This window comes from Rhinolophus sinicus, linkage group LG06 (assembly GCF_036562045.2).
Source record: "Rhinolophus sinicus isolate RSC01 linkage group LG06, ASM3656204v1, whole genome shotgun sequence".
Lineage (NCBI taxonomy): Eukaryota > Metazoa > Chordata > Mammalia > Chiroptera > Rhinolophidae > Rhinolophus > Rhinolophus sinicus.
Genome location: NC_133756.1, coordinates 108762115 through 108786452, shown reverse-complemented (window position 1 = coordinate 108786452; position 24338 = coordinate 108762115). Strand labels below are relative to the sequence as shown.

Sequence of the window (24338 nt, the reverse complement as noted above, 5' to 3'; positions counted from 1 at the left end):
CTACCTACCAAAAGAAATTAAAAGTTAATGTGGTAAGCACTATAAGGAAAAAGTGAAAAGAAACACACACACACAGACACACATTGTACAGTTGACCCTTAAACAATGCAAGGGTTAGGGGTGCCAACCCCCCACTCAGTTGCAAATCCCCATATACTAATAACTTTTGTCTCCACCAAAACTTAACTACTACTCTTGACCAGAAACCTTACCGCTAACATAAACAGTCTATAGTCATATATTTTTTGTGTTATATGTATTATATACTGTATTTTTATAATAAAGTTAGAGAAAAAATCTTACAAAGAAAACATAAGGAAGAGAATATGCACTTACAGTATTTATTGAAAAAAATCCACATATAAGTAGACTTGCTCAGTTCAAACCCATGTTCTTCAGGGTCAGTTGTAATTGTTTGTGGGACAGAGCAAGAGAAAACAGAATAACGAGAGAAGTGACTAGAAGTTCAGCCCACGCCAACCCCTTATTTGTTCTTGGTTGTCAGGGATTTCTGGCTGATCTTTTTCAATTTTCATTATTTTTCGTCAGTGGTTCTGGGTTTGCCTATATGTATCTGCCGTAGAGATACTTGTATGTCTCAGAATGGATATATTAAAAAACATAGGACATGCCAAGCTGGAACTGGTTAGCAATCGGGGTGACCCAGGGATTGTTCTCTGCTTTGAATATATGCTTCTGACCAGTCAGATCCCAGTTTCCTAGTTCTGGGGGCAGAACAGCAGGTGGTTCCCCTGAATGTTGAGCTCCTTGAGCTGAGTAAGCTCCCTGATTTCCTTAGACGGAAAGATCAGGTCATTATCCCTAAGGGTGAGTATCTGTAACTTTGTGAGCTTCCCAATATCTGGCGGCAGGATTTCAAAATTGTTGTCACGTAGGTAGAGTGCATGTAGGGTGGTCAGATAGAAGAAATTTCCTGGAAGAGAATTTTCATTCAGGTTATTGTAAGTCAAATCAAGGACCTCAAGAGCTGAGAGGGAGCCAAACCCTCGAGGCAAAGTGGTTAGTCTATTCATGCTGAAGTTCAGCTGCTTGAATTTTTGAAGGCTGCTGATATGTGGGGGCAGCTCCTCAATCTGGTTATTAAAAATGTTGAGCACTTCCAAATTCCTTAGTTCTGCTATATTTGGTGGCATAGTTGTTAGCTTGTTGTGGCTGAGGACTAGTTGTGTGATGTGGGATAAGGAGAACAGGTCGTTGAGATCCAGCACGTTGGAAATGCCACTGTAACTCATGTCCACTTTTAGCTGGTTCTTCTCCCGGCTTTCCTCCACCAACTTTTTCAGAGACTTGGACTGTGGAGGGAAGCACCTAATAGAGTGGGCATGACAATGGCAGAGTCTCACAGGGTTCACAGGGTGCACTGCAGCAATGAGAGAAGTCCTTTTAATATTTATTGTAATACTGGTTTGGTAGTGATGAAGTCCTTTAGCTTTTTTTTTTTTTTTTTGGTCTGGAAACTCTTTATCTCTCCTTTGATTCTAAATGATAGCCTTATCTGGTAAACTTATCTTGACTATAGATCTTTGTTTTCAATCACTGAATATTTTGTGCCAATCCTTCCTGGTCTGCAAAGTTTCTGTTGAGAAATCAGTTGACAGTCTTATGGGAGCTCCCTTGTAGGTAACTAAGTGCTCTTCTCTTGCTGTTTTAAGATTCTCTCTTTGTCTTTAACCTGTGGCATTTTAATTATGTTGTGTCTTCATGTGGACCTCTTTAGGTTCATTATGTTTGGGACTCTGTGCTTCCTGCACTTGTATGTCTATTTCCTTCACTAGATTAGGGACATTTTCATCATTACTTCTTCAAATAGATTCTCAATTCCTTGCTCTCCCTCTTCTCCTTCTGGTACCCCTATGATGTGAATGTTGGTACACTTGATGTTGTCCCAGTGGTCCTTTAAACTATCGTCATTTTTTAAAAATTCTTTTCTCTTTTAGCTCTTTCAATTGGGTGTTTTCTGCTACCTTCTCTTCCAAATCACTGATTCAATCCTCTGCTTCGTGATATAATCTGCTATTGATTCCTTCGAGTGTATTCTTAATTTCAGTTATTTTATTCTTCATTTCTGACTTGCTCTTTTGTATGGTTTCTAAGTTTATTTTTTATGTTTACTATCTCTTTATTGAAGTTCTCACTGATTTCATCTATTCTTCCCCTAAATTTATTGAGCATCCTTATAACCAGTGATTTGTTTTTATTTTATTTTTTAAATTAAATTTATTGGGGTGACATTGGTTAGTAAAATTATATAGGTTTCAAGTGTACGATTCTGTAATACATAATCTATATATTGCATTGTGTGTTCAATACTCAGAGTTAGTTCTCCTTCCATCTGCATATATTTGACCCCCTTTTCCCTCTCTACCAACCCTGCCTCATCCCCCTTACCCTGTGGTAACCACTAAACTGTTATGTGTGTCTGTGAGTTTTTGTTTTGTTTGTTTGTTTGTTTGCCTTGTTCATTTGTTGCTTTCAGTTTTATATACCATATATGAGTGAAATTATATGGTTCTCAACTTTTTCTGTGTGATTTACTTCACTTAGCATAATAATCTCAAGATCCATCCATGTTGTTCGTGGTGATATTTCATTTTTTTCATTTTTTCAAATTAATTTTGTTTTAATTAGTTTTAGGTGTACAAAGCAACATAATAGTTAGACATTTACACCCCTCATAAAGTGATAACCCCTCTCCCCTAAGCTTCTACCCCTCTGACAGCTTATATAGTTATAACCATTGTTTTGAACTCTGTATCTAGGAGATTGCTTGCCTCTATTTCATTTAGTTCTTTTTCTGGAGTTTTCTCTTGTTCTTTCATTTGGGACATATTTCTTCACCTTCTCATTTTGGCTGATTCTGTGTATTTGTTTCTATGTATTAGGTACATCTGCTGTGTCTCCCAGTCTTAGCAGAGTGGCCTTATGTAGTAGGGGTCCTGTGGGGCCCAGTGACACAGTCTCCCTGATTACCTGAGTTGGGTGATCCAGGAGTGTCCCTTGTGTGAGTTGTGTGTGCCCTCCTATTGTAGTTGAGCCTTGATTGCTGTTGGCATATCTGGGGCAGGGACGGGGGAGGAAGGGGTTGACCCTCAGGCTGACTGGCTGTGAGGATTAGCCATGACCACAGCATATGAACTGCTATGTGGATCTGACCCAATTGAGAGGGCTTTACCCCAGTGGGGTTCCAGTGCCTGTTGAGACCATCCTTTGTGTGTGTCTTTTGTGGAACTAATTTGTTGGTGCTCTGTTGTGGTCTGAAGCCGGCCACCAGGTATGTTGGTTCTGGGGCCTCTTGGGAGGGGCTCTGGTGCAGACCCAGGTTAGACACTGCTTGTGCCTGGCTGAGGGCCACCTGGTAGAAGTTACAAAGTGCTCTGCAGTAGGCAGCTGCCTGTGTTGGGCCTGGAGGCACGCGGGAGAAGCCATGCTGTTAACCAAGGCTGGCTGCCACGAGCACCAGGCTGGGGCCACCCAGCAAGAGTCCCAAGGCGTGCTGAAGCCAGCCACCACACTCCTGGGGCCTGTGGACCCCTGAGAGTTACAAGGGATGTCTGCAGCATGGGCCCAACACCAGCCACCTGTTAGGCACAGCCACCGAAAGAGCCCTGAGTAGCCCACGATCTGGGTGGGGCATGCTCCCAGGGAGTCACCACCGTGGGGCAAGCAGTGTCTAATGCAGACTCAGATTTGGTACCACTGCTGGACCTTACACCACTCAGCAAGAGGCACAGGGCACGCTGATGCCATCTGTCATGTGCCTGGCGCCTGTGGACCCCTGAGAGCCTTTAGGAAATTTTGCAGCATGAGCTGAGGCTGGCTGCCTGCTGCTGAAAGCTCATTTAGGCCTTTTTTGTTGAACCTTAACCAGAGAGTGATCAAGTGCTGGGTGCTGAAAAAGTTAAGCAGAGACCTCCAGAAGACAAGTCTTTCAAATGGAGAAGGAGGGCAAAGGAGGCCAAAACTGGGCAAAAAGTAAAAAAAAAAAAAAAAAAATGAAAAAAAACTGGAGCTTTGGCTATTTCCTGCCTATCAGGCAGGCCCTGAACCCAATTCCCTTTTGCTTGGTCTTTGGGACAAGGCTGAGTTAGCAAGCTATAAATTCCACCAGTATAAGTGTGAGGAATGTGGAGATGAATGTGGGGAAGTTTTTGTTCCAAAGGAAAGGGCACGATAGTCGGCCAGCTGGAGATGGAAGATAGAAAATGTCCCAAGTGTGAGCCAATGGAGATTTGAAATTAGAATCTGGACTCAACCTGCATCTAGCTTTTAAGATTCTAATTGTAAGAGGATAGGGCTGTCAAGTAGTTGGAGGAAATTTTGTAGAGACCTGAAGTGACACTGGATTAATCTGCCAAGATAAATGATTAGCACATTTATCTGATCAGTTCAGTGAGTGTATCTTCTTGGCAAGGAGAAACATGCATGCAGGGAACTGGTGACCTGGAGGGAAAGGGTAAAAGAAGAACAGAGCCCTGCGAAGGTGAGCAGGAGAAGATCAGCTGGTGTCCAGAGAAGCCCATCTGGCTTTGCCATCAAAGGCAGCTTGACAGAGACGGGTTGTCTAAACAACTTGCCAAAGTCCCAGTGGGTTGTGGATGACACCCTCACATAGAACTCATGGCCTGGGATCCCGGCCTGGAGCTTACTTTGGAACTTGCTGTGAAGGATCATTTTTATTGGGAAGTGTGGTTTGGAATGTAAAACGGTTGAGGACTTTGTCTATCTTTGAAGATCAGTGTTTGCTGGCGTAAACCAAGGCTTTCTGGGTTCTCGGATATTGAACAACCCCCTCTTTCCTCACCATGATTAAACTAGGTATGAACAATGAGTATGTGGGAACTAAGAATTCAAGGATGATGACCTTCTTAGGGTATGCTTTGAATGGAAGAATTTAAAACTATGTTCGCTTAATACAACCTCACCCAGTCATAGGCTGGGAGGATAGCAGAAAAGGTATTGTAGTAATGACCAGCAGTGGGGACTCCGGGCCAAGTCTACCATTAATGTGTGAAGCTGGGCAAGCCATTTAACCTCTTATGTGTCATTTTCCTTACCTTTAACGTGGAGATAATAATATTGTCTATTCTTCCCATGTCAAAGTGAAATAAGATAATAAGTGCCCTAGTGCTTACATATGAAAAGTGATTCAACAGCATTACGTGAAACGGCTTGAGAGTCTGGGTTTAAATCCCAATTCTATGATTTACCACCTGTATCATCTTGGACATGCTTCTTAACTTGTCAGTGTCTCAATTTCCTGATCTTCAAATACCTCTCTCAAAAAGTTGTTGTAAAGACTGAATGATGTATGTAAAGTACCAAGCTTGTAGATGGGGGATGATAAATTACACTGGATACATGTTAAGTTCTTAGATTAGTACTTCACCTGGTATATGGTCAATGCTAGTTATTATTATTATTAGCATTAATTTTGCTACCAGATATGAAAAGAACATTTTGAGGCAAAATTTCTCTTGCCTGTCTAGAGAATGGCTGAGTAAAACAGAAGTAATCTAATTTATGCAAACAAACCTGAGCTTTGTTGGACGTAGATCTTTTCCCACCATCTCTGGAAATCCTGTTTCACAAGAGTTTTCATTTTATTCAGATAGAAACAATGAAGGAACTAAAACCACTAACAATATTTAATGCATTGGAAGAACCAAAACTGAGGATAGGCTTTGGACGTGATTCCTCAGCAATAACTTAGCAACCACAAGAATAATGTTCTGCCAGAAACCTCAAAGTCAGGGTGGTGTCCTGCCACCAACTCACCACAAGAGATTGTACCAAAACAGTGGGGTAGAAGGAGCACACATTTTAAAAATTACAGGACAAACAAATGCAAATCCAAAATATTCATAGGCAGAATATATGATAATCTTATAACATCCACAACTGCTAAGAAAGAACTAAGTACACTAGGATCCTTTATTGAGTAAAAGCTTAATGGTACGGGAACAAAATTGGTTAAGCTTGCTAAAAAGCTAATAAAACATCTAGATATTTATTTTTCTAGCCCAAGGACCTAATGGGTACATTAAAATTTTTTTCTACCCATTACATCTTTTTGGAAGCAGTACTATTTTTGCATTTAATGAGTTTCTGAAAATGTATATGCAAAGCTTAATATATAAAAATCAAGCAATAGCCTTATATGTTATGTGAGGAATTTTATCCCCAAGAGCTAAACAAATTATAAAGTCCCTAGTATATGTTATAAATATTTTAATCTTGGATTAAAAATAGAAACCTTAGTGTTATACAATGCATATGTAATTATTAAAAATGTTCAAAACACAAATTAAACATTAAATAGGAACAATAAAATTTCTAATCTGAAATAATTTCTAACCTCAAATTCTTCTCTTAGCCTCCATGAAATGAGGATTTAGTGTTAGGAAGGAGGACTCTCTGATGAAAATGTAAAATTACTGGCTTGGGCAGTGTATTGTGCAGAGGAACAAGCAGACTGATAGATAGATTATGATACTATCAGTTTCTTGCCAAATTTCTATCTTGAGTCAACATGGTAGAATGATTATACAAGTCAATCTTGCTTTTTCCGTCCTTCAATGTCCTTAAAGTAACATAAGTGATAATAAAAAGGAATTAGAGTTGGCATATTTAGCAAAAACTAAGAATAAAAAAATACAGGCTACCCAGTTAAATTTGGATTTCAGATAAACAATGAGCACTTTTTTTATGAGTAGGTCCCAATGCAATAATTTGGACTTACTGTATTTACATGGCAACCATAAAAGGAATAAACCCATAGCACTATACCATTAGCAGATCATAATTATGAAGAATTTTGGATTGCACCAGACTGGATTTATCCTGTAATTCTACTTCTGTATTTACCTGCTAGAAAGATATATTTGCAGAGACACCTGTATAAGAATGTTCATAGCCGCTTTATTCAGTCAAAAATCTAGAAACAACCAAATGCTCATCAACTGTATTATAGATAAACAATTTGTATTTCTAACAAGTTCCCAGGGGTGCTAATGCTGGTTCAGGCACTATACTTAAAGAACTATTGTTCTAGAGAAATCTATAAAAACAGATTGGAACAGAAAGAAAGATAAAAGATGAAAAGAAACTGCCAGCTCAGAGTCAGGGTGACTACAAGTCAAGAGCAGTAGGAGGCCCTGAGATAATTAATTATCTGGATAATTAATTACAGACCTATATCCAGAGCAGCAAAACTAGTCATGACCCTGACCTCCCCCCACCCACCCACACACACACACATCACCACCACTGAATAGCCAACAGCAGCAGCAGCCTTGGATCCTGGGTTATAACCCCGAGAATATCCCTTCAAATAATGGGGGCTTCCTACCTGGGAGGGATAGTGGCATGTGGGAGTGGAGGACTGAGAAAGATAAATTGGAACTTCAAAGATGGACTCAGAAGGAATAAACAATGTAAGTCATCTCTGCGAAAGTAAAACAATTCACTGGAGTCCTCCAAGGCCAAAGTAGAGCCCTTCGGTCTGGCCATGAGGCGAGAAAAGGGGGTGAGAGGGAAAGGGGTCTTCAGCCTGCTTGCCTGCCCATGCCCAAGTCCCTAAGTGGAATTTCTTGGTTAAGTCTCTACCCACTTACATGAAGATCACAGCTGCCTTTTCTTTTACTGTTGGGGGAAATGAGCTGAGCAGCTGCAGAGGAGCCCATGCCAGGTACCTAAAATCATAAAAATATGAACAGACAACTAGGGATTACTAGGCATCTGAGGATGACCAGACATCACGACTAGGAAGGCAAGAAGAACAAATTGGCGAGAGGAAGCAGGCATAGCTCAGAAAGCAGAGAACTGGAAAGAAACACTAATTTATGTACTAGGCGATATTTGAGAGGCTAGCGCATGCATAAAACAAAAATATGAACAATCATAGCCTACGACTGCCAAAGAAGTGTAATAGAAACTAAACATGGCTGAGGACTGTGCCTCTTACTGTTTCTCTCTTGTTTTCTTTGTAAATAATAAAGGCAAGACTCAATAAAATATGCACAAAAACTGTGAAATAGAAAAAGATGTGATCCTGCCAGAGCAGAGCTGTGGGTTGGCAGGTGGTGCAGCCGTGGGATTCCTCAAACTGCTCATGAAACTGCAAGTGTAGGAAATTCCAGATTCCGTGTGGGAAAGGCATTTTAGGGGTGGCATGTGTAATGTGTGAAAATTAGGTTGTATAAAAGTTGAATATGTGAAAATTAAGAACCATATGTGTCCACATTCCACTTGGCTTTCCCTAGAGCTTAGTAATAGAAATGTTTCAACTTGAATTCAAGGTCACCATAAAATAACTAATAACTATATATCATTTTACCACTTAATAGTTTACAAAATACATTTACTAATTATTATATTTAGTCCTGATCCTGAAAGGCAGCTAACATCCCTGCTCTACCCTTGAGGGAACAGAAGCAGCCAGCAATTTATATCTTCCTTCCAGCATATATATAAAGACTTGTCAGAAAGGCAGTTTTGCAAATTGTTTCCCAAAGGATGTTCTGCAGATTGTTGATCCCACAAGACAGTGGCTCTCACTTTAGTATGCATCAAATTGCCTTAATGTCTTGTAAAAACAACCACAGATTGCTGCTCCCATCCCCCAACCCACCCCCCAGTTTCTGATTCAGTAGGTCTGGGTTGGAACCTGAAAATTTACATTTTTAACAATTTCCTCAGAGATGCTGCATCCCTCTTCCAGGGTTCACACTCTGAACGTCAGTACCGTAAGATACTCTCTCAAGAAAGGGTCCCATGGTCAAATTGAGAAGGATTTACTGTGTAACAGGATACAAAATAGCATCTGCACTGTAAGGGAAGGAGTAGGAAATGGGAATAGTTATAATAAAATAATAGGATTGTGAATAATTTTTATTTCAAAAATCTTTTAAAATACAATGAGTATCTTTTCTTTCAAACTAAAATTAAGGGAGAGAATATAATGTACTGAAAAATAACTAAATGATCATCTACAAAGCTTAATGAAAATTTCTTAATGATCTGGGAGTGACTTACAATTTAATCTTAACCATAAACCTTGAAATAGATTTATATTTTTTTAACTCTGTGTGTGTGTGTGTGTGTGTGTGAGAGAGAGAGAGACAGAGAGAGAGAGAGAGAGAGAGAGAGAGAGAGAGGACTAGAAGGAACTGCCCCAGTATTTTTATAGTGATTGTCTTTGAATTTTGAGCTTATGCGTAATTTTGTTTCTTCTTTGTACTTTCTACAGTTTGTAAACATTATTTACACAGTCAGGAAAATAAATTGTAATTTATTTAAAAAGTGTTTAGAGTCTGTTAAGAATCTCAATTTAAAATAAAATGCCCACCCCTCCCCCTTTTAAGGCCACTTTAAAAATTCTACTTTTTTGTTTAAGCAAACTCACTGATAGAATTACACATTTCTTGTAACATAATTCATACACAAGGCAATTGGGGGCTATTTACTAGTACAAAAGAGGGATTATACCATTAAATCAACGAAGATCAAATTACCACATTTCATTGCATATAGGGTATAATTAAGGCAAGTTCAAACTAGACTAATCTTTTTTTCTTCTTTTCCCCCTTGCTCCCCATTATAATCTAATTTCATCTCCTTGCCTACTATTTTTATGTATTTTACCCATTGTTTGAAAACTGCCCCAAAGTTACAGGCCAACTTCTAATAATAACTGTTTTGTTAAATTTAGAGAAAAAGGGTAAACCTGTGCACATTGTGATATGTTGATTACAACAACCAGTTGCCAAAAGAGTGAGCTCCTGTGCTACAAGTTCATACTGTACAAGTTTCACTAAAGGGAAAACATTCTCCTTAGAGAAAAAAAAATGAATCAATAGTTCAAAATTAGCTGAATTTTAAAAAAACAAAATAAAACAAAAGACATTTCCCAGATAGACTCAATACAATTTTTTTGCAATAGGTAGCGTAAGTCAGACTGATGCTGTTTAAAATGACCCCAAATGGTTCTTATATCTGTAATATGTTTATGAAAATATCCCTTCAAATATCCGGTTAGTAATGCACATATTGTATATCTGTTAAGTGCCAAATTTTGTAAGATCTACGAATAGTTTTCTGTCATGAAAGATCTATTCTCTAAATTGGTAGAGATCAGATTTACACATAGAAAACAATAAAAGACAAATGAAGGACAGTAGACATGAGTGGCTAAGTGAAGTTAGCCCACTAAACAAGGGTAGGGGCTACATCCTAATAATCATCTTCAAACCTCTGTAAACACAGCTGGAACAGATCAGTGACCGTTCAGGGGGGTTAGCAGTATGGCAATTCCTAAAGTATTTTAAAATCTACTAAAGTGACTTCTTGCACTGGGAAGTCCTCAGTAAGGAGGCATTTCTCATTTTTCTCCTGCTGCTACCTGCCTTCAGTAGATTTATGTCCTACTGCAAGCTAATGAGGGAAATAGACAAGGGGGAGTATTTCCTCTTGGGGAGGTATGGCTGCAAGTAAGAGAAAAGCCCACTCAAATGGACACAATAAAAAGGAAATCACATATCTCACAAGATAAGAAGCATAGAACAAGGGTGGGTCCCAGGTGTTGGAGGTTCCTGTCAGGGAACCAAGTTTCTTTATCTGCACCTGTCCATCTCCATCCTCAGGCTTGTAGCAAAACAGCTGCTGCAGTTCCAGGAGGCCCTCCCAGGTGTGGACATGGTCCAGAGCAGGAATGGGCAAACTGACCCATGGGCCAAATTCCGACCGCCACCTGCTTTTGTAAATAAAGTTTTATTGGAACACATGAGTTCCTTTACATAGTGTCTGTGGCTGCTTTCACCTTATACCAGAAGAATTGAGCAGTTGCAGCAGAGCATTTGAAAAGTTCTCACAAAGCCAGGCCAGGTGAAGAGACAGCCAGACCACGGCTGCTCATCGCTCACGTTATCCCTTCCTGTCCCTAGTGATCCATCCATCCATCCACCCAACCATGGATCCATACTTTCACACACACACTTGTTGGATACTGTATGGGGACTTTAAGCTGAGATGCATGCACACACACACACACACACACACACACACGGCCCTGTTTTAAAAAGCGAGAGATCCCAGACACCTGCTTTTTAGAAACTGATTTCTGACCTGCTTGACTCAGAACATTTCCAAACCCTTGTTCCTTGTTGCTCCCGATCCTTGGAATAATCATTCTCTGACCTCTCCTCCCCTTTCAGGCTTAAAGCGTCTTCTTCATGGGGTTCCTTTCCATAGTGAGTCTGATTGTTCAGTAAGCTGAGACTGTGAGAGTGCCAGGCAGGAAGAAGAACAAACAGAGTAGTGTCTACTGAGGGTCTCCTGTGAGCCGTGCATTGTGCAAGGCACTCTACATACACGTTTTCTGCCTTCATATCCGAAGTCACTGCAGTCAGGCATGAAGAACCTTGGCGGGCAGCTGAGGAAAGGAAGGGAGAAGGATGCTTTCACTGATAGTTACTGGGGAGAGATTGTTTTCCAATTTGTTTGACAGTTACCTGGGATCTTTTCATCCTCAGCCTCCTGCTAAACTAGGTATTCTTCCTTCCTTTCTTCCTTTCTTTTTTCTTTTCTTTTCTTTTGTTTTCTTTCTTGCTTTCTTTCTCTTTCTTTCCTTCTTTCTTTTTTTCTTTTCTTTTTTTCTTTCTTTTTTTTAAATTAAAGTTTATTGGGGTGACAATTGTTAGTAAAGTTAAATAGATTTCAGGGGTACAATTCTGTGATACATCATCTATATATCACATTGTGTGCTCACCACCCAGAGTCAGTTCTCTTTCCATCACCATATATTTGACAGATATTCTTTCTAGTCCTTCCCTTCCCTAGTCTTTCTGAGGCCTTGGAAAATTCTAGAGGGAACCTAGAGATGACTCTGAAAAAATATTCCATTGTAGGTGACTTAGGCTTAAAAAAAAAAAAAGCTTGTACAAAATGTTAACAAGACTAATCACAAAGGGAATGATGTCAATTTTCTGTAAAATGAAATGTAAAGAGAACTATCATGTATTGAGCCTCTACTATGTGATTTGTATATTAATCTCACCTCATGTCCACAATAGCCCTGTCATATATTGCAATTACTTAAGAATAGATTTGGCTGCAAATTGCAGAAAACCTAACCACAGTAGCTTAAAAAATTATGGGTTTAGTAGTCCAGTAGGTGGTGCTGGCATTGATTCAGCTTCTCAATGAGCACATCAAGGAACTAGTTTCTTTTTCTGCATCACTATCCTTAGCAAGTTGACATTTAGTCTTATGCGTGTCATCTCATGATTGCAAGATGACTACATCAGTTCTAGATATCATATCTACATTTAAGGTAGAACTGAGAGGAAAGTATAGGGCCAGCTACAATAGTCCAATTTCATTAGGAAAGCAAAAAATTTTCCCAGAAACCCCCACATCCAACTTCTAGGTAGGGATCGTTGGCCAGAACTGGATCAGATGGATACCTTTTGTTGCAAAGGAAGTGGAGAAAGCAGACAATAGGATTGTCAGGGTAGCCGAAGACTAGGGATGGGCAAACAGCAACCAAATCTGGATGCTGCCTATTTTTGTAAATAAAGTTATGTTGCAACATATCCACACCCATTCATTTAAATGTTGTGTATGGCTCTTTTCATGCTACTGTGGCAGAGTTGTGACAGAAACTAAACGGCTTGCAAAATCTAAAATTTTACTATCTGGCCTCTAACAGAAAAATGTGCCAGACCTGCCTTAGGCCACTATTTAGGTTATGGACTTTCCTCCCCCAGACAAAACTGGGATAGCTTCCCATAGCAAAAAGAGGGGGACGCTGTCACGGGGTAGGCCACTAATGTTATTTCCCACATGTGGCTATTGTGTTCTGTTTTCGAAGAGGAGACTAAGTCTCGGAAAGGTTAAGTAACCTAAGAACAGAGGTTGAATAAGTAAAGTCGTAAGGTCAGACTCAAGCCTCTCTGACGTATCCTTTTCACCATATCGTACTGGTATTCTTGTGAGTATTCTCATCTCACAAAAGAAATGTGTGATCACAAGCTGTGAAAGAGTTGTGAGATATCGACCTGTTATTCATTTCAGCCCTTAAATGAGTTGTACATAAGGACAGAGAGCCAATGAATTTCTCTTAATAGGTTCACAAGGTAATGAAACATTTACTTTTAAATTGCATTTCAATGCTGATTTCCCATCTTCTCCTTCTTCTGCATATATACACAAGCTTGTAGACCATAATCTGCTTTAGGATAGGTGTTTTTTTTCTTTCTTTTTCTCCCCGCACTTTGCATAGTGCCTAACACATAATTAGGACTCAAAAGTGTGTTGTAACACCCACTCCCCTCTCCCCTCATCCCACAATTGTCTCATGTCAAGTAAATACATACCATTCATGTTTGCATGTATTAGCTCAGCAATGAGACTGTGAATTACATCAGTGGATACCCACTCTGCACTCATCATATGCAGAATGACTGAATGACGTCCCCACAGTCCACCATTAGCCCCTGGGAATTGAAAATGATTGCAGTTGCAATCTAAGGGCAACATGAGTCACCTTTGGCCTGGCTGGTTTGTCCCATTGGTGTATAATGGCTGCAGCATCTATCATCTATATGGATCTCAGACCTCAACCTTGGGCTGCCTCTGTCCGTTTATTTCCTCTGCAACCTTGAAACAGTAGCACAAGGGTTAAGAGGTCCAATAACAGCATACTCTGGGACAAAGGAAAAGAGCAAAGTTTGAAAAAATAAAGGCATTAGCAAATCTTTTTTTTTCTTTCTTTCTTTTTCTCCATAACTCAATCTAAGGGAAACTGAAAGAAACCATTTCTCTTTCCTTCTTCCATTTCAGTTGTCTTAAGCTTTCTCAAAAGCTTGTTACCTCTCTTGCCTGCAGTTCTTAGACATTTCCTTAGCCTGGAAGATTGTTCTTCTTTCCTACCCGCATACACGTTCCTCAGGCGAATTCCCCTTCTAAGGTTTTACTTTAGAGTCAGCTTCCTCCAAAAAGCCTTTCTCAATAGTTGAAGATGTCCTTGATGTCACAACCATAGCATCCTGTACACTGGGCCTAATTATCTGCCTGTTTGTCTCTTGCATGAGTTTATAAGCAAAACCTATCTGGCTTATCCCATGTGCTCAATTAACTGGCAAATGAAAGACTGAGAACAGGAATAAGAATTCCTCCGGCCCCAACCCTTCCCATGGGTCAGACCAGGGAATTCCTACTTACATTTGATTCATTCTCTCTTCCCTAGAGGTTTCTATTTGTTCCTGGACTTTGGAAACTGTTAACCAGAGTGTCTTTGTTTGGAGATCTTATCTGCACCCTTCACCACCGGGTGTCGTTTTCCTCTATCTCTCCAGCCAGGCATTCCTCTGCTGCCAGAGACATCCATCTCAGTTCTTTAAGTGGTGGAGCCTGGCGTCCTGGACAGGGTGCAAAAGCTACAGTGTAATCTCACTTTCTTTCAGGGCCACTGACCAGAGGAAACAAAAACTCCACTGATTGGGCCCTCCTGATGCTGACCAGCCAGGGGTTCTGTAGTTTCCTCAGTGTTTAAAATTCCTTATCTGGCATTGCTTGCAAATCAGCAGGCCCACAGGTCAATGGAGGTTTATCTCCAGAGTTGGCGCTTCAAAGAGATAATACACACCCCACTCCCCTGGGCAGATAGCGGTGCCAGTGAGAGACAGGAGTAATTGGGATCAGTCAACCCAACACATAACACAACCCATTAACCGTTTAAAAAGATTAAAAAAATTTTTTTCAATCATAGTTGACATTCAATATTATATTAGTTTCAGGTGTACAGCATAGTGGTTAGACATTTATATAACTTACAAAGGGATCCCCCGATAAGTCTTGCACCCACCTGACACTATTTATAATTATTACAATATTCTTGACTATATTCCCTACCATTAACCGCTTTCTAAAAGCAAAGTTTATTTTACTTTCTTCCCCATTATAAAAATAATCAGTGCTCATTATAGAAAATTAGGTAAATAACAAAAAGTGGAAAGAAAAACATTTCTTGATAATTTAGTATGTTTGATATGTTTCTCTTTAGTCTTTTACTGGGTTATTTCTTTAATAGTTGTGGTCATATACATTTTATAATAAACATAAATTCATATCCTGGCTTTTCATTTAAAAATATAACAAATATTTCCTCAACTTTTTATGTTATTGGGTAAATACAGTTTCAAGAACAGCACAATGTGTATATATTGAATAACTTATTTTACTGCTTCCTTATTGTTACGTATTTAGATGATTTCCAGTATTTTTCATCTGAGTTGTTATGAATGTCGTTGAGCATAAAGCTTTTCCTAAATTTACACATATTTCCTTAGGCTGAATTCCCAGGAGAGATCAAATTATATGAATATTGAAAATTCTTGGCTTATATTGTAAGGCAATTTGCCAGAAAAGCTCTACTAGTTTATGCTTCTACCAGCAATGTTTCAGAATGCCAATTTATTACACCCTAGCTGAGGCTAGATACTAGTATGTGCTTCAGTATTGCGTATTCGGATAGGGAAAACAAATTCCTCATAGGCTTCACTTATATATCTTTCACTATTAATGAGGTTAAATATTTTTTCTCAAGTAAATATTTCTTTTTTGGGCATAATCTATGTCCTTTTTCACCTCTCTACTTGGCCCTTTAATATTTTTTTTGGTACTTTTCATGTGAGATAATTGTTATCTTCCATATGTACCGCATATACTCTCTTCTTGTTTGTTGCTTTCAATTTGATTTTGGTTTGTCTGGGACACAGAAGAACAGTTTTTGGTACTCCAATGTATTGCTTTTTAACAGTTTGTTAACTTTTGTTACTTTTAAACTTGAATTGCCTTCCTTCTTGAGATTTGACAACCGTTCTTTGTTTGCTTTGATTATGTTTGTTAGCTAGTTTGTTTGGCTTAGGAGAGGAGTGATAAAGAACCCCAAATCTATTTTTTTTAAAAAGAACCCCATTAAAAAAATTTATTAATTATTTATTTTTCCCCACTTTCATTTATTTAATTAATTTATTTATTTGTTTATTTTAAAAATTTATTGGGGTGACAATTGTTAGTGAAATTACATAGATTTCAGGTGTACAATTCTGTATTACATCATCTATAAATCCCATTGTGTGTTCACCACCCAAAGACAGTTCTCCTTCCATTACCATATATTTGATCTCCCTTACCGTCATCTCCCACCCCCTAACTCCCTTACACTCTGGTAACCACTAAACTATTGTCTGTGTCTATGAGTTTTTGTTTCTCATTTGTTTGTCTTATTCTTTTGCTGTTTTTGGTTTATTTACCACATATCAGTGAAATCATATGGTTCTCTGCTTTTTCTGTCTGACTTATTTTGCTTAGCATTATACTCTCACGATCCATCCATGTTGTCACAAATGTTCCTATAGCATCTTTTCTTACCGCCGAATAGTATTCCATTGTGTATATATACCACAACTTCTTTATCCATTCATCTATCGAAGGACATTTTGGTTGTTTCCAAAATTTAGAGTCAGGGTGCCTAAATTTAAATGCCAGCTCTACCACCCCGTTGGTCTACAATGTTTGACAAGTTACTTAAACCCAGCACCTCAATTTTCTCATCTGTAAAATGGGGACACTAACATACACCCACCTCAAATGGTTGTTGTGACAATTAAATTAATGTATATAAAGCATTTACAACTGTTCTTAGAAGCTTACAGTAAGTGCTATGTAAGTTTTGTGTATTAATAGTTATTTATTGTAGATTTAAAATTTGATAGAGCTAACTTCTGTTTTCCTACTTTAAAAAATTGCTTATTTTTCAAAAAATTTCTTGGATAGTTTCACGTACTTGTTTTCAGGATGAAATCATGCTCCTAAAAAGATTTCCAATGATAATTTTATTGGCCTTGACCTATCTAGTTTAGTGTAGGTTCTATACCATGGTAAGAGGCAGTGGTAAGAACAAGAATTAGAGCATCAGATACCCCTGGGTTTTTGTGTATCACAGTTTTGCCACTTTGTAACTGTCTGACCTTGGTTCAGTTACTTCCCTGAGATTTAGTTTCCTTATCTCTAAAATAAAGTAGGAGTAGTAATAATAGAACCTGCCATGACCCAGATGCCCACCTGCTGATATATGGATAAATAAAGTATGATATATCCATACTATGGAATATTATTAATATTCGGCTGTTAAAAGGAATTAAGAATGATATATGCTACAAAATGGAAGAACCCTGAAAATATTATGCTAAATGAAAGCAGTCCCCAAGACCCCATATTTTATTATTTCATTTATTGAAATGTACAGAATTAGGCAAATCTATAGGGACAGAAAGTAGATTAGTGATTGCTTGGAGCTTGAGAAGATGGGAAACTTGAGGGTGATAACTGAAGGATACCAGTTTCTAGTTACGCCTCACAGGTTTGACCTGATCGATGGTGCCAAGATTGCGTGCCTGCATCCTTGTTGCAAGGAGACTAACTGCTACCCTGAAAAACTTAGCACTTAAATATGGGAATTTCCCCTGACATAGAAAGCCTATTCAGAAGACAAATGGGCAGTCAGGATTATAATCATATACCTACAATAAGAACAAGGATGGACTCCAAGAAAACCCCAAATCTAAGGTGGACAGAGGAAGAGGATCCCTAGAAGAGTACAGAGCTGAAGGGTGATAAAGGTGAAAAGAAAATACAAAAAATATATATAGTGGAAGAACATGTATTTTTTTTTTTTTTTCCACTTCAAGAAGGAAGGAGTAGTTAGTGATCAAGAGTGTTCGTATTATGCAGAAGTCAAATTAAATAAAAGCTGCGAATTATCCATTGGCTTTAGCGATTAGATCATTCATATCCTTAGTTAGAGAAGTTTAATTAGTATGATGAGGAGGACCCCTAATTTCAATGGGATGAAAAGTAAATGGAAGATGATAATACAAAGACATATACTCTCTCAAGATTTGGGGATCTAGTCCCAACATGTGAGTGTTGTAATAAATACCATATTTAGTCCTTGTAAAGCCTTATGAGGCAGGGACTGTTATTACCCCTATATTACAGATGCACACAGGCTTTGAGACCCAAGATGTAAGGGACTGATTGGGTCTCACCCCCAGACTTGTCTGACATCAGAGCCAGGAAGAACTGTTAGGCACTAGATCACACTGCTAATGTTTTATAACAGCTGTGCTTTTCAGGGCAATCCCGATAGTCACAGATTCTCAGAATAGGAAGGGATTTGAACACTGTTTCACTTGCTGGTTGCACTTCAGTGGTTCTTTCTGAGATCCTTAAAGCCAGAATACGTCTATTCACCATCCTCTCATTATACTGTGTTTATTCCTCTGTTATATTTATTTTTGAATCATTTTTTTTCTCTTCTGATAATAGAACTTTGATAGGTTTTTGTGTTTCCCCCTCCCTGAGGAATCACCCATTTTCTCAACCTCAGTCCACTTGCTTTTTGGCAAGTGCTGACTTCATCCACGGCTGGGCAAATCACTCAGCCTTGACCAGTTAGAACATGGCATCTCTCTGGTCACCATGATAAGTTGAAGGATAAACTTGCAAACAAATTCAAGCCACTGAATATCACATTCAAGACTTAACAGCATAACTGTTGTGAAAGAGAAGTCCTACTTCCTGTTAGACTTGAATCCTGGAGGACATATGCCTGTAGCTCTGGGAAGCCATATTCCCTTCACATAGAACCTGAGAGTGAAGACTACACGGGAGATCAGACCCAGAAGATGCAGAGAATTGGAGTCCCAATGAGCCCTTGGATAAACTTCATGTGAGGTCAGCACCTCTCTACGTTTCATTACATGAGCTAATAATTTTTGTTTGTTTAAGTCAGTTTGAATGGGATTTGCTCTCACTTGACAGAAAGACCAAGAAAGACCTAATGTGTAGCTTATCGCTGCCTGCATAGTATTTTTTAAAAACAGAATCTAGCCATAAAGTACCCTAATCCTGCCATATTTCTCTGTGTGCCCCACTGTCATGCAGGGAGTCCCGCAGGGTCTCCTGTCCTGCTCCCCACATAAGAATGCAGGATATGGTGAGGCCAAAATGGAACACCCATGGAGCCATAGGTAGTGGAGTCACACCACTATAGTCTCGCTGGCGGCTGGGTTGGAGACACAGGAAGCAGAAGCCACACGATCCGCAACCAGCCGTCCGCTTCTCTCTGCCAACCAACCCCACTTGCTAGCTGCAATCTGCAGTGCTAACTGCAATCCGTGCTTGCTAGCTCAGCCACCATCTTCTTGCGAGCCCCCATTTTTTGCTAGCGTAGCCACGGAAGCTATATTAGTGGCCAGTGGCTCACTGCAAGCTGATGGCCAACTAGCCATAGCTGATGGCCATCCAATCATAGTTGATGGCCATTTACTACCTGAGCCAGCACCTTTCCACGTGAGGCCGAGAGCCTGGAAACTGCACTCCTGGCTCTGTCCCCACACCCACCCTCACCAATATCTGCGATGATGCCTTGTATGTAGCATGTACTCAGTAAATGCCTGATGTATTCTGTAGAATTGACTGATTCTGCAACGTTCCCTAAAAGGAACTTCAGAAAAGCTTCCTATCCATAAGCTTTCTGACTGTTGTTTTTGTTTCTTAATCACAAAAGTAGTCTGCAGAAGAAGTTTTAAGTATTTGATCTTTCTGTTTGTTTGAATCCACGTTAAACTGGAATTTAGTATAAACATGTCCTTGGAATGTTCACTGCATGCTCCAACAAAACAGCTTGGGAGACACAGAGTGGATTCCTCTATCAGTGGCTCAATAAAATGAAATGCTCACTTTCTGTCCGTTGTAAAAAGAACTAGTTTTTCTCTGGGGCTTAATTCCTTTCACAGAAAGAGACTGACATCCTTCTCAAATAAAAAAGGGGTAGAGAATTAGGACATTTTTTCTGTTTATTACTGTGAAAACTTGGCAGCAGTTCTGTATCAAAATGGCCATGAGCTATTGCTGTTGTGTACAGTTCAGGAACGCAGCTCTTTGGGGCTGGGCTCATTAAATAAGAAAAATACAGACAGAAAGAAATACTTTCAGTACACATTGAGGAACTGTTAAATGATGTGTCATAGCTATGGACAGCTGGAAAATCCTGACTTGCTTGTATTAGTAACTACTGAGATTGTTGTTTCTCAATGAAATATGTAAGGAGAATCTTCTACCATATCTTTATGAAAAAAATATGGGAGGAAATAGAGTGAGTTGATCATATTAATATTCCAATTCATCATAACTATAGTTGTAGTTGACCCTTCCTGAGTATTTATTATGTGCCAGATACTGTTCTAAGCGTTTTATACATATCACTAATACATAGGGACTATTATTATCCCCATTTTGCAGATATGAAACTGAGGCAAAGCATGATTAGTTAACTTGCTCAAGGTCACACAGGTTGTAATGGGAGAGCTAGGAATCATACTAGGTAGTCTTGCTCCGGAGCTTCTGTTCTTAATGATTATGCTTTATTGCTTCTCTGAATATTTGCACAGACAAGTTAATAAACTTGCAGAACTATGGTAATGTGATCTGGGAAAGTCATCTTGCAACGTCTATTATTAATAAAATTTAAATTACACATCCGCATACACACATAGAGTGACCTCACAATCTAGGAATGTATTCTAAAGGATTTACATACCAGAATATTTACCGCAACATTTTTGGTAAGAACTGGGAAATCCTGAATGACCATCAATAAATGAAAGAATTAACTATTACACGATCAGATTTGGCAGGTATGTTTTTAATGAATTTGGTCTTGATCTGTTGACCTGGAGGTAAATCCATGGTGATTCATGAAAGAAAGCAAAGCAAATAGCAGAGAATTCTGTGTGGTGTGATGCAAAAAACAATGATCAAAGAATAAATATTTGTGTGTGCTTCCATGAGAATTGAATGGAATTAGGATACATCAGGCTGTTAGTGATTTGGAGGTAGGGAAGAATGGGCGCAAGGTACAGTAAGGAAACTAAAACAACATGGAACAACAGACATGGTATAATGTCAGATTAAAATGTCAGATATAAAAGTCAATAGTATTACTGCACATATGTAATATCTGAGTATGGATTTAGGAAATATTTACATGGGAACAGGGACAAATGTTAAATCAAACATTAATTTTATTAAATGATAATTGTGTGAAAAAATGTTTTTTTCGTTGTGGTTGATTTTGTGGTGGGTTCAAGTGTGAACATGAAATGAGGAGTAAAAGGGAGCAGAGATGAATTTGGTGATGAAGGAAATAATAAACAGTGATAGCTAATATTTAGTGAGTGTTTATTCTGTTGCAGGCACAGTGCCTGATTACGCAAAATTTCTCATTTAATCTTATGAACTTTATTCTCCTTTTATAAACTAGAAACACACTTTGGAAGTGAAGTGAGTTGCTGAAGATCAGTCAACTAATAGGTTGCAAACACATGATTCAAACCTAGTGCTGATTGACCCAAAGCCCAGGATCTTGACCACCACACTGGGGCTGGAAGGAAAGGCGGGGCTAGAGGGTGCTCTTGTTTGTATGGTTATAAAATTATAAATGGAATGTTTCTCCAGATATGATATATTTAATTTTTAATAAAAATCACACACACACAAAAACCAAAGGAACTTGAATTATCACTCTTTGGGGATAGAGTCCCAGAGAGCAGTTTCTAGGCTCTCGGCCTCACGTGGAAAGGTGCTGGCTCGGGTAGTAGATGTCCGTCAGCTGTGGTTAGTTGGCCGTCAGCTGTTACCAGTTAGCCATTAGCCACTGATATAACTGCCACGGCTGGGCTGGTGAGTCAAGTCGGGACTCGAGTCGAGTCGGTTGGTTGTCAGGCAGAGAAGTGGACAGCAGGTTGCAGGTTGTGTGAACCCAGCCACCAGTGAGACTATACTGGTATGACTCCTCTACCTATGGCTCCGTGGGTGTTCCTTTTTGGCCTCACCATATCCTGTGTTCTTATGTGGGGAGCGGGACCAGAGACCCTGCAGGCCGCCTCTCACAACAAATGGTGGAGCAAGCAGGGTCTTCCGCCCAACACACTCTGCTCTCAAGTCTTTCAATATCAAAACTTTGCACTCAGCCAGCTAGCTGGTCGGTCATTAACATAAGCTGAGCATATACTATATAAGACTGTGACCTTGAAGTGGAATTAAGACACCAGCCTCAACTTCCTGGACCCTGGAGAAAGAGCAGCAGGTGAAATACAAAGCAGCAGGAAAGGAGAGTTCCAAATCCACCTCGGGGTTTCTGACCTGTGCTAGAGGCCTTCCACAAATGTATTTTGGTGATATTGCCCCTACGGGGATTCAGGTCCATTCCTGAGTTGCCCTGGGAATCTTTCACACTGGGACTCTCGGTTCTCTCCAGACTGGAACGACCTCAATCCTCAATTATATTAAGAAAATGGTCTTCCTGAGATCCCTTGGTCTCATGGATCACCCATCATGTGCCAAATACTCTGAGTATACAAAGCTAGCTGGTAATGATGCTAAACAAGATAAAACCATGATTCACCAATGTTTGCCTTCAATGACCTCGGCGTCAGGAGCACAGCTGTTCCAACCACCTGAGCCACTGGGCCGGCCTCTGGCAGGCTACTGATTGCCATATATCATTTTTTTTTTTTACATTAGCTCACTTAGTACACACTCCAGGTGTTCTCCCATTGCTTCCCAGTGGCATCCTCAGTCAGAAAGCTTTGCTGGGCCCAGCTCTACAAAGACAGCCCTTCTCTTGGCCCTACATCATCTTCCCCACCAACAGATGTCAGTGAGCATCATCGCAATCCATTTGAGGCCCAATGTCCTTGAACCTCCAAGAGAAAGGTGCAGAGCCCCTTTCTTATCTTCTTCCCAAGGCTGCCTTCTTGCACAATTCCAGAGGCACCATCCAAGTTGTACTCGAGGAACATGGTTTCTCTCAGAGCACATCTTCAAAGAGTATAGACATCCATCACAACAGATTGCACTATGAATGGTGCCCCCTGGAGTTGTGCAACTCAGCACTAACTGCTCTACCCAACCTCAACCCCAGCTTCCTATCCAAGGGGAATGGGAAAGAACAGATTATTTAAAGACTAAGACATCCTATTATTTCCTCCTTCCTAGGCAGTAGTTTTCCTGTGATGAAGTTGTATAATTAAGAAAGGTTACTCAGGTGACTCTTGCAAAACAAAGATCTACTTCAAAGTGAGTCTGCAGAGTTTTTTTATTTTTAATAAAATATATTTTCTGCTCCTCCAGGCACCCCATTGCACAAATAATAGCTATCATTTATTCAACTGACGTGGGACATACTTTACATGCATTATCTCATCTCTCTTGTAGAAGAATTCTGTGTCTAATAGTGGATTTTAAATGTACAGAAACTATAGTATAAGGTAGAATGTGAAAAAAATTCCACAAGTGAGGTAAGTGCAAAGCACCAGGAGAGCTCAGAGGAGGGAGGGAATATTTCCAGCCAGAGAGTCTTACTTCATCAACATTCAGAATGTAATTATTGTGTGCCTTTTATATTCTGGTCTTAAGAATCTCACAGACCATGGGGAAAAGGACAAGGAAAAAAATCATCTTGACAGTGTGATGTCATCTGATGACTGCAATATGGCCATCAAGGCAGGCTCCTCGGAAGAAGAGGCATGCGAGCTACGAGCATTGAAGGTTTGGGGAGCTTCTGAAGAGACAAGGATGGGTTGCACCTGGATCTCATTATAACAGTCCCATACTCTAGAAGAGAGAGAAAGAAACAAGGGGTTGTTGACTTGCCATTCAATTCTCCTCCAAGGGCCTAATTTTGAAGCCGTTAATGGTAACCAGTCCTTCCCCTCTGTGCAACTGGCTTTCCTCCCACTGAAGATTGCACTGCACTTTTCCCTACTTAACTCCATTCGGTTTGTGACCTCTCCAATTTACCAGTTCTGGTGCCCATCCTCCATCTTTTCTCCCACTGAGAAGAAACAGCCGGCGTTTGGACTTCCAAACCTCCTGGAAAAAGGCCAAGCTTCCATAAACTCCAGAATATTATTGTGTGAATTAAAATGTTCACATGGTATCAACCATGCAGTTACTTCAACATTTATTTTGGAAAATATTACATTTGGAAAATGGGAAGCATTCCAGAGTATTCTCTTACCTTGAAATATCAGCAGAACAAGGGTATTTTGAGATCAGTTCTCGCTCAAAAGTTAGCAAACAATCTGTACAATTAGAACTTAAGATTGCCTTAAATAACATTAGTTAAGGGTTCTGGGGCTTAAAAAATGCCTATAGAATATTTGTGGAGAAATCTGGGGCAGAAGGCT

General features: G+C 39.6%; 1 pseudogene; it reads right to left on the bottom strand.

Annotated features, from left to right (window-relative positions):
* Nucleotides 1-484: 484 nt before the first annotated feature.
* LOC109451376 (ras suppressor protein 1) lies at nucleotides 485-11405 on the bottom strand (annotated as a pseudogene).
* Between the last annotated feature and the right edge of the window lie 12933 nt (nucleotides 11406-24338).